Source organism: Ipomoea nil, unplaced genomic scaffold (assembly GCF_001879475.1).
Source record: "Ipomoea nil cultivar Tokyo-kokei standard unplaced genomic scaffold, Asagao_1.1 scaffold1034, whole genome shotgun sequence".
NCBI classification, from domain to species: Eukaryota; Viridiplantae; Streptophyta; class Magnoliopsida; order Solanales; family Convolvulaceae; genus Ipomoea; species Ipomoea nil.
In genome coordinates, this window is record NW_017617462.1 from 2411869 (window position 1) to 2422697 (window position 10829).

Sequence of the window (10829 nt, forward strand, 5' to 3'; positions counted from 1 at the left end):
AGGCAAATGATGATATATAAAATCTGATGCCAAAATTACTTTGAATTTCAAAAATGTAGTTTAGTCATTTGACAGTAAAGGACTGATTGTACATAGCAGTTTTTTTGCCAGGCAAATGATGATATTTTCAATCTGATGCCAAAAATAGTTTCAATTTCATGAATTGAGTTCAGTGATTTCACAATAAATCACTGATTGTACACAGCATTTCATTTGGGATGCAAATGATGAAATTTAAATTTTGATAGCCAAATTGCTATTGAAGGTGTAATTAAGATTGTTATAGTTAATTTTTTTAGTACTATCTTTTATTTGTCAAGGTTACAAATATATATCTAAAACTGTAATTTAACTATTGTTTTTGTAAATTAGGATTGTTTATAATTGCAATGATTTAAAAACCATTTCAGTAAGTAAAGAAATCTATGAGAATATGTTTTTTAGGAGTTGTGTGATTTTGGTGTTTTTAGATGCATGTTATAAGGCATTTAGCTGGTAGAAATATTAAAATGTGTTATTTGAATAGCCAATAAAAATTTTACAATATTAATAAACACTTGTACAATACATTCTACTTTAGACTACATAGTTGTTAGACACTAATTTCATTGTATTCCTTCCCTTTTCTTGCTACATCTTGCTTGTTTCTGCTTCATTGACAAAGTTGCTTCTGCTTCATTGACAAAGTTCCTTGTCTGGCTGATTATTGATAAATCCTGTTTGCATTTAGACATATAATAACAAAATATAAAAACTGTCAGCCTGACAGCACTAACACAGTCATCTGATAGTGATCACTGATTCCATATCATCAGCATCTGCTCCTTCATCTCCTCAGTATCATCGTCCACAAAAACCAATAGTCTAACATTGGAAAATAGAAAAGAAACCAAACATGAATATATAGTAGTAATTGAACAAAACAAAAACTGAATAATTAGTAGATAATATAGGTGAGAATAGAAATGTTTCCAGAAAACTATGCTACCAATTTTGTCTGTCCACATGCATAATCCAAAAAAAATCTCAATACAATTTTCAAAAAAAAAAAAACAAACAAACAAATGTGCAGGTGTTCTCACCGTAATCTTCAAGCAACTGTGTTTTATCAATACTGAGATGGCAGTGGCAGGTGGCAGGTGGCAGGTGTTCTCACCGTAATCGCAACTGTGTTTAATCAATATTGAGATGACATAGTATCTTTGCCCAGATATTTGGTTATTTGTTTGCGTATTTGCAAGTGGTTCGAACTGGAGAGATGGTTTACTTGTGAGTGAATATTGATATCAAGGGAGCTTTATATAGAGGCTGAGATTTGTTTTTCAATTTTGAATATTGTCTTGGAACTATGAATGCTGCTTGAAATGTTTCAAAGCTCAAGATTACATTCAATAGATTATTTTTTCGAAGCATTTTCTCGTATATAGATGTGTAATAGCTGTATGTGTATATCTGTATCTTTATATATGTAAATAAATGTAGATTATAGGTTAGCTTCTCAATGTAATTAGAACTTTTTTGACTATTAGAAGTCTTTATTTACATCGGTAATAGACTATTAGCCACTGATGGAATAATATAATATGCCTGCCATATTATTATTATTATTATTATTATTATTATTATTATTATTATGTATAATAATAATAATAATAATGATATTAATTAGTCAAAGAGAAGAGGTCATCATGGCAAGAAAATAGGGAAGGCTACGGGAAGTTACAACTGATGACATTATATAAAGATTCCGGGATGCAGACAAAAGGGGGGGCCAGTCTCAAATATAAACATCTCTTATACATACTCTTTCTCTCAACCAATTCCATGGCTATGGCCATCTATGTACATGTACTACTCCTACAACCTAGTGAATTTCGGCTTGGCTTAGCCCAAAAAGGCTCGTGGTTTTCACCGTATTGGTTTCCACGTTAAATATCTTTGTGTCCTGCATATTTAATTCTTATTTATTGATTCCCTGCCATCCTTTTATCATTCATATTTTTTCCATGGAGATGTTTATTCATTAATTGGATTAATTAACACGGACCCCCGGGTTAATTAATTCCATCAATGGTTCTCTTGTTGAGAGCGGCTATACAAGCTTAAGCGTGCTCTCTCTCCTATCTATCCCTAGCTGATTAAACACTCAAGTTTAATTTCTTCTCCATTCATATCTCACAGCAAGATATGTTATTCGTCTTTACATCTTTTGTAACCAAACCTTATTTCACTTACTCCATCCAGTACATTTATCTCCAATATACATGCAAATAATACAAGTTTCTTAAGATACATTCTATCCTTTCATACCACTCTCAATCTCCCTTTTAAGGAAAAAAAAAAAAACAAACAAAAAACAAAAAAACTCAAATAATTATTGAAAATGGAGTCTAGAATCATCTTCTTCTTCCTGGCGTCATTCTCCATTCTGGTGTGGAGTTGCAGTGCCTTCAATGTGACCACCATGCTTGACAAGTACCCGAATTTCAGCAACTTCAACCAGTACTTGACGGAGACCCATCTCGCCGGCGAGATCAACTCGCGGGGAACCATCACGGTTTTACCGGTGGACAACGGCGGCACGAGGGCTCTGTCGGGGAAGTCCAAGGACGTGATCAAGAATGTCATGGCGGTTCATATCGTTCCTGAATGTCATGGCGGTTCATATCGTTCCTGATTACTACGACAATCTAGCCATCCAGTGGTTGTATGCTATTTAAAGTTGAAGACAATCCACTGATATAGTGATTGTATGCTATTTGAAGTCGAAGGCTTTAGGTTGTCATGATTCTTTGCGTGAGAATTTATCTCCCCCTCCTGAAGATAAGTGTTATTATTATTATTATTATTATTATTATTATTATTATTAGTCGAATTGTGAGTGTGACCCACTCCCAATTTATTCGAAAATTGTTGTTGTCATTTACATAACGTAATATGGTAAGCTCTGTGCTACCAATTATATTGCGAGGCAAGCCCTGCGCTGCCACCACCGAAATTTTACGGTAAGCTCAGCGCTACCTCTTAAATTTCACGGCAGCTCCGCACTACCTCTTACAACAACAATCCCGAACAATAAGTTTGGTGTTGGTCGCAATAAATTAAAAGGAAGATAGAGGATTCTGAACCTATCTTCTATTTTAATTTTATATTTAAATCAATACTAGTGGCATGACCCACTAATCATGTGTTATTTAGCATGCAGGGAACAACTTTCGTGACTCTTGGGTAGTGCTTCGTGCATCTAACCGTAACTTCCATATGGTCTTCAATGCACTGAGCGAGGAAGGTCACAACTTTGGTGCTCCGTGCACAAACAAACTTTGGTGCTCCGCGCACTAACACGCAGTCCTGACTACATTGCTCATTAATGATGCACTCCGAGTGTTATCATTTTCATTCGGTGAACATTTGTTTTTCTACTTTCTTATACCGAAAAATACTTGCGGTTAAGAAAGTGGGGGACTCATGATGGAATAATATAATATGCCTGCCAATATTATTATTATTATTATTATTATTATTATTATTATTATTATTATTATTATTATTATTATTATGTATAATAATAATGATATTAATTAGTCAAAGAGAAGAGGTCATCATGGCAAGAAAATAGGGAAGGCTACGGGAAGTTACAACTGATGACATTATATAAAGATTCCGGGATGCAGACAAAAGGGGGTCCAGTCTCAAATATAAACATCTCTTATACATACTCTTTCTCTCAACCAATTCCATGGCTATGGCCATCTATGTACATGTACTACTCCTACAACCTAGTGAATTTCGGCTTGGCTTAGCCCAAAAAGGCTCGTGGTTTTCACCGTATTGGTTTCCACGTTAAATATCTTTGTGTCCTGCATATTTATTTCTTATTTATTGATTCCCTGCAATCCTTTTATCATTCATATTTTCTCCATGGAGATGTTTATTCATTAATTGGATTAATTAACACGGACCCCCGGGTTAATTAATTCCATCAATTAATTTGACTGTTGAGTTATCTTATTAAAACGACGCCGGTTAGTGTGGGCGGGAAAATGTTTTAGGCCAAAAGTTACTGCTTTATTATAATGATAGATTATTATTAGGGAAAAGGGTCAAATAGCCCCCTGAACTATACGCGAGAAGTCAATTAGGCCCTCAAACTATCAAATGTTGCAATTAAATACACAAACTCTTCGTTTTAAATCATCGAAGTCCTATGACTGGTTAGTTCCCGGTAATTGTCTGTAAATGCCTCCGTGGCAGCTGACTGGATAATATACTTATTATTTTTTAATTGCCACATAAGCAAACTAAAAACAAACAAATAAATAAAATTAAAGGAATTTATAAATGTCATCGTCCCTGTGCTTTCACGATGAAATCAGTTCGTTCGCCCTAGTTGCTTCCTCTTTCAACACAGATTCTTCAAGCTCTTCTTCTCTTCAAGTTCTTCTTCTCCTCCTTCTCCACCTTCTCCTCCTCCTCCTCCTTCTTTTCCTACGTTTGTCTCATCTTTTCTATTCTTGGAGATGGCATCTTCATCTTCTTCTTCTCCTTGTATTGTCATTGTGGATTGAAATCACCACTATGTGTATCACGAGACAATGGACAACAATTTTTTGGGTGTCAACGGTGGAAGGTACAAGTATTTATAAATTTTTAGATTTTAAAATTTTATGAGTTATTGTTTTATAAATTTTAGGTTATTGTTTTAAATTTGTTTGGATTTTCAACATTTTCGTTGTTTTCAAATTTATGATTCTCTTGAATGGTTCAATTTTTCAAGGAAGGTGGTTGTGGGTATTTTGTGGAAAAGTGTATTATGGAAGGATGATGAGCTTGAATCTGATTTGAATATGAAGATTAAATTAGAGTTGAAGAAAATGAAGTATGAAGTTATGGAAGAAATTCAGCGATTACGAAATGATGTTGAGAAGGCTATTCAAACTGAAGTTGAAAGCAAAAGAAGACATAGAAATACAATAATTTGTTTAGTAATTGTTGTAGTAATAGTCGTGTATGTAAATTTGCAGCAAAGGGCAATACCATACCCATATGAAGCTATGTTGCCTTTGTTGTAGTTTAATATAATGTTTTTTGTTAACATATAATCAATGTTGTTGATCTAGTTTGTATTGGCTTTGTTATTGCCAATTCAAGTATAATTTACGATTTATTTAGTGTTTTAATGATTAATCTTCTATTTATGTTTTTAATATGAAAAAGATCACAAGATTGTACATTGATTTATTCTCATTATTGAACATAAAAAGCTGCCAAAAAAGCACAAGATTAAAATTCATAATCTACACAAGATTGAATACACCAATAGAGAAGCCATACATTTTCATTAACATGTTTGCCAAAGCAGAGTCAATGTACACATTTGTCAAAGACATAATTCAACATCTACGTACATACAACTTAAGTCAACTGCTAAACTATACCAAAAAAGCAGTTTGTAATGGCAGTGTTATACTGTTATGTTCCAAAAACTATCTATTGGCAAACAGTACCAAAAACCAACTACAAAATTCTACTTTCTAAATGCAGCTGTGTGCTATGTCACTTCATTGGTGTTTGGTTGAATGACTCCAGTAGCAACATGTTGAGCATTCCTTCTACGGCATCTTGTTTTATTATGGCCCGGGTTCTTACACAAAGAACAATGCATTGCTTTTCCCTGTTTTGATACCCTTTTCTTAGCACTGGCAGTGGTAGTAGAAGTTGATTTGTCGCGGCGTGATGGAGCTTCACTTGCCTCACAGTTTCTTTTTCTTTTCGGTCTCCCAGTCATTTTTTTTTGGGATTGGAGCAAGTATCTCCTCAGATTGTGTCTTTGGCCAGAATAAATCTCCATTCATTGGCTGAAGTGCATGTGCGTAGGTCTTTAGGTACACTTCCTTTGAATAACAGGAGTCAATGTAGTCCTCTGGGTCCCTTCCAGTATCGAATATGGCACAGATAGCGTGTGGACATGGTATACCAGAAAGATCCCATGACCTGCATGAGCAGCTTCTAGCTGCAAGTTTCACTTTGAATTGTTGTCTCCCTTTCTTAATTTCCTAACCATCATCTCCATTGAAAACAACCTATCATGAGATATTAATCAAGGCCACAATTGAGAATTGTGTAGTGATATAATCTAAGTGCATATTTAACACTGTGAGTAACTTAAAATTCAGCAGCTTAAATTGCATAAATATGACGAGTAACATTAAAATTCAGCAGCTTAAAATTCAGCAAATAATCACTGCATAATCTGATTTCAAGAAGAAATATAATTACCTTCCATCCCATACTTTCAACTATATTTGCATTCAGCTTCTTCATTATCAGTGGTCCATAATTTCCTGTCCACCTTTCAACAGCCTTTATTTTTTTTGCAATCATCTTCATTACCCCTACTCGAATGTCTTCCAACGTAGGGATAATGGGCTTTACTCTTGCTTTCACCAAAGTGCCATTAAAAGCCTCACACAAATTATTATCTACAATGTCACACTTGACAGTTGTCCTAAAGAAAGCCTTACACCACAACCTTGGAGGGTACCTTAACACACATAGACACACATATACTTTAAATTATTGCACAAAACCTGTATGAATCATAAATATGTAATTGCTTACCTTTCTAAATCAGTTTTTGTTGTGATGCCAATGACACCCGCTTTGGTTCATTATTCACATAGTGAATATTCCTCTTCGAGTACACTGCATAATTGAACATTGCGTTCTTGAATTGCTTCCCATCATCGTATAGAGTCCCTACTTCAAGCTCAATTGGCTGAACATTGGGATTATACGAAGTGTTTTTAAATCTACTTGTTGCCTTCTTGGACTGCTCAAATGGTGCTTCATCATTGTCTTGTTCAAAATGATAGCTTGGGGGGTCTTCAGAGTCATAATACTCACTCTGCACTTTTTCATTCACACCCCTATCCAAATTTTCAGTTTCAACCTCTACCCTTGCACTTTTAGCCCTTCTATTTTCCTCCTCATCATTAGACGAGGCAATATCGCACTCAACATCAACAAAGGCATCTTCATTCCCTTCCAAATCATCCCCAACCATGCATTCATCTTCATCATCATCATTGTATTCATCTTCTTCCCCTTCCCAAAGCATCAAAGCATCACCAACTAACTGATTTTCATCACCTTGTTTTTCCAAATCATCACATCGATTTTCATTCTCTGGCTGTGTAACCACCCCAGGATCTTCTACAATGGAATGCATTCTTAAAATAAATAAATAAATAAATATTTTAGAGGTTGAAGGTAGTACACTGCCACACTGGTCAACATATTTAGTTCAAAAAGCATCAAATTACAGCTTTCTCATAGCATAGCATACATTTAAGTATTTATACACAACACACTTCAGACAAACAACATGTGCAATGGGACCACAACAAAACAATTGTTGAAATGTAGTACAAGTACATTAAACTAAAATGCATTCAAGTGACCCACACCAACCCAATTGGTCTCCATTGTTAACTATATATGGGACCCAAATCACAAAGCTTCTAAATTCACACCATCCAGTTGAAAATTTTCACTGTCAGAATATCAAATATACAAATACACATATCTCAATTATCAAATATACAAATACCCATATCTCCACTTTCAAATGTAGAAAACCCATATCTCAAAAAGCTTATTACAATTAGCTACCAATTATCTAAACAATTTAGTTCCTAAAAAGTAAAAGCAGTATACTTTTAAGGTTTGATAATAGGAAAGATTCGGTCCAGCAAGGGATAGTTCATGGAAAGCTAAGGTTACCTCTCTACAGAAACGTTTCGCCTGCTCCAGTCTGTTACATACCCTCCTAGTTGGTGAAAAATTTCTTCGAACTGTTACGATAGATGTCTGTCTACTACCAACAATATGGCTTTCAAGCTCACTAGATCTTAGCCTTTGTCTTGCTGCAATGGTTCACCATCACTTCGCTACCCTGAGTTCGCAATTAAGGAATACGCTGAGTTCAGACTTTAATTTGGGTTAGGGTTAGGGGGTTTAAGATTTTAGTTCGTATTTCGTATGTATGTTAATCTTTTAACTTTATTTGTTTTTTTTACTTCTTATTTCACTATCACAACACTGCCACGTTATTATTTATTTTATTATTAATGTTTAAAACTTTTGTTTTTAGTTTGCTCATGTGGCAATTAAAAACTAATAAGTATATTGTCCAGTCAGCTGCCACGGAGACATTTACAGGCAATTATCGGGAACTAACCAGTCATAGGGCTTCGATGATTTAAAATGAAGAGTTTGTGTGTTTAATTGCAACATTTGATAGTTTGAGGGCCTAATTGACTTCTCGCGTATAGTTCAGGGGCCTATTTGACCATTTTCCCTCATTATTATTATTATTATTATTATTATTATTATTAAAAAAGATGGAATTTCACACTTTTTTCACCATCCCACATCGGTGGGAAGCGAGGGAATGGAGTCTTGAAACTCTTTCTATTATTTAAAGAGTTTCTAGGCTCCTTTCAAATTAGCATTTCATTGCTTTGGACAATCATGGATGTTTTAAAAAAATTAAATTAAATTTTTTCCACGATTGCAAAAATCGCTAGGCGCTCCTAGGCGTCCGGGGGCGCTAGCGCCAATTAATCGGTAGGCACCCGATTTTGGTTAAAGGAGTAAAGGATATTTCCCTATACTATACTAACTTTAAGCATAACATTTTCCACCATCATTTTCCTCTGACACATGCCCCATCTTTTCACCCCATCAAGTCTAAACTAACTTTAAGCATACCATTAATTTTCCTCCAGCATTTTCTTCTATCGTCAAATCGATTCTATTGCTGGAGTGCCTAACGGAAAGGCATACAACGAAATCGGCGACCTACTCGGCACCCAACTGGAGTATTCTTTTCTTGGTTTCCTCCTCGGCGACCGCGACTCCTCTAGTGGCGTCATCTTTCCTCGGTTTCCTCTCAACTCTGTCCATCTAGCGTATGGCGGAGGTGGAGCAGAGGCAGAGGCGGAGAACTAATCTGATCTGGTCTGAAGTGTGTAGGAGACTGGAGGGGCCCAGATGGCGGCTTCTAGTCTGAACTCTCAAGTCCCGAAGAATTGCGAATGATCCTTAAAAAAAAAAAAAAACAAAAAAGGGTGGGGGTTGCGACTATTCAGCCAGCTAGGCGGTCTAGGCGCCGCTAATCGGCTGTCCACGAAGGAGGTCGATTTCGGCATTTCTCGACGCGCCTAGGCACTGCCTAGCTCCTAGGCGCGATTTTTGCAACACTGAATTTTATCCAAAATGTCAATTGCAAACGTTTCAAATTGCAACGTTTGCAAAAGCAGAGGCTTTTTAGCGTTTTGAGTTAAAAAATGAAAAATTTGTCAAAAAAATTTGTGGATCTGTCATTTACCAAATATGGCCAATATATTCTTTCTTACTTTCCTATTCCTAATACAATTTTAGATTAAAATTACTAATCGTAATAATACAGTGCATATACTTCCCAACAATACGAAATAAATACCACAATGCAGGTTTAATTTTTTATTTACAAAATTATTTTAATAATGTGTGTTATATGGGGAATCTAACTGCATCACCTACATAGTTGTAATTCCTACTCACAGTGTTCTCATGTACTCATCTACTTCTCCCTATTGTTGATGTTATTTATGGGTTAATTTTGCTGTTATCTTAAATTGTGTATGGATAATAAATAGTCTCATTTAGTTTTTTTTTTTCAAAACATAGTCTCATTTATTTAAACAATTAATCATTGACAATACATAATTTACGCGGTTATATTAGTATAATTACCTAATAATTACATACTACAATTCTACATTAAAATTTCTTTTCGTAATACAATTCTAGAAAATCGGAGACCCTCAAATAAACAACAATATTATTCCGCCAACAACAATACCATATACCACTATTCCAATTCGTATAAAAATACAATACATATACTTCCCTGTTATTCATAAACAACAATATTATTTTTTCGAATCTGCAAATCATAAACAACAACATTTTTCTTTCGATTCTACAAATCGTAAACAACACTATTATTCTTTCACTAATGGGGTCTATTTTTGTCTCTACTTCCGACCTATCCCCCAAGACGAGAAAAAAGTTATATAAAGCTCCGACTAATGCGTTGTTATTTGTCCAAGGAATATCAACATTCCACAGTCAACCAACAGACACTAGAGTGCTTACTCCATGGCTCCCATGTGAATGCTATTATGTTCAACTATGAATGCCTGAGTTCCTCAATTTCAAGGATATGTATTGTGGCAGTTCATCTTTTTCCACTCTATATCATATTTTATTTTAAACGTGTTCGATGATTATGGGTAATCCGTTTAAATCAGTATGTCTAGGTTCTTGACTCCAATACAGAGTATAAGCTCAAGTTCAAGAATCACTAGATCTGTATCATTAGAAGCTTTATCGAGTGAAAATGTCACAATAACTTCTTTGAAGAATATTTATGACAACAATAAGGTAAAAATCACAGGTTTAGAGTTTGTACTGAAATCATTTGAAAAACCACTCTTTATATTTCTCACGTATTGTGTAATTAATTTTTAGGTCGTAGAATTTTGGGTACTTGGAGAAATTTTAGACATAGAAGGTGAATGGTACTTCAGTGCTTGTAAGAGTAAGGGGTGTGGGAAGAAGCTTCAAGACTATATGGGCAAAATATATTGTAAGGCATGCGATAAACATTGGCTAGACGGAATAATTAAGTACAAAGTGGTGATTGTTGTCTTAGACGATGACCAGGATGTCCATCTTCTACTTTGGGACAATGTTTGCTCGACACTGTTAGGAGTTAC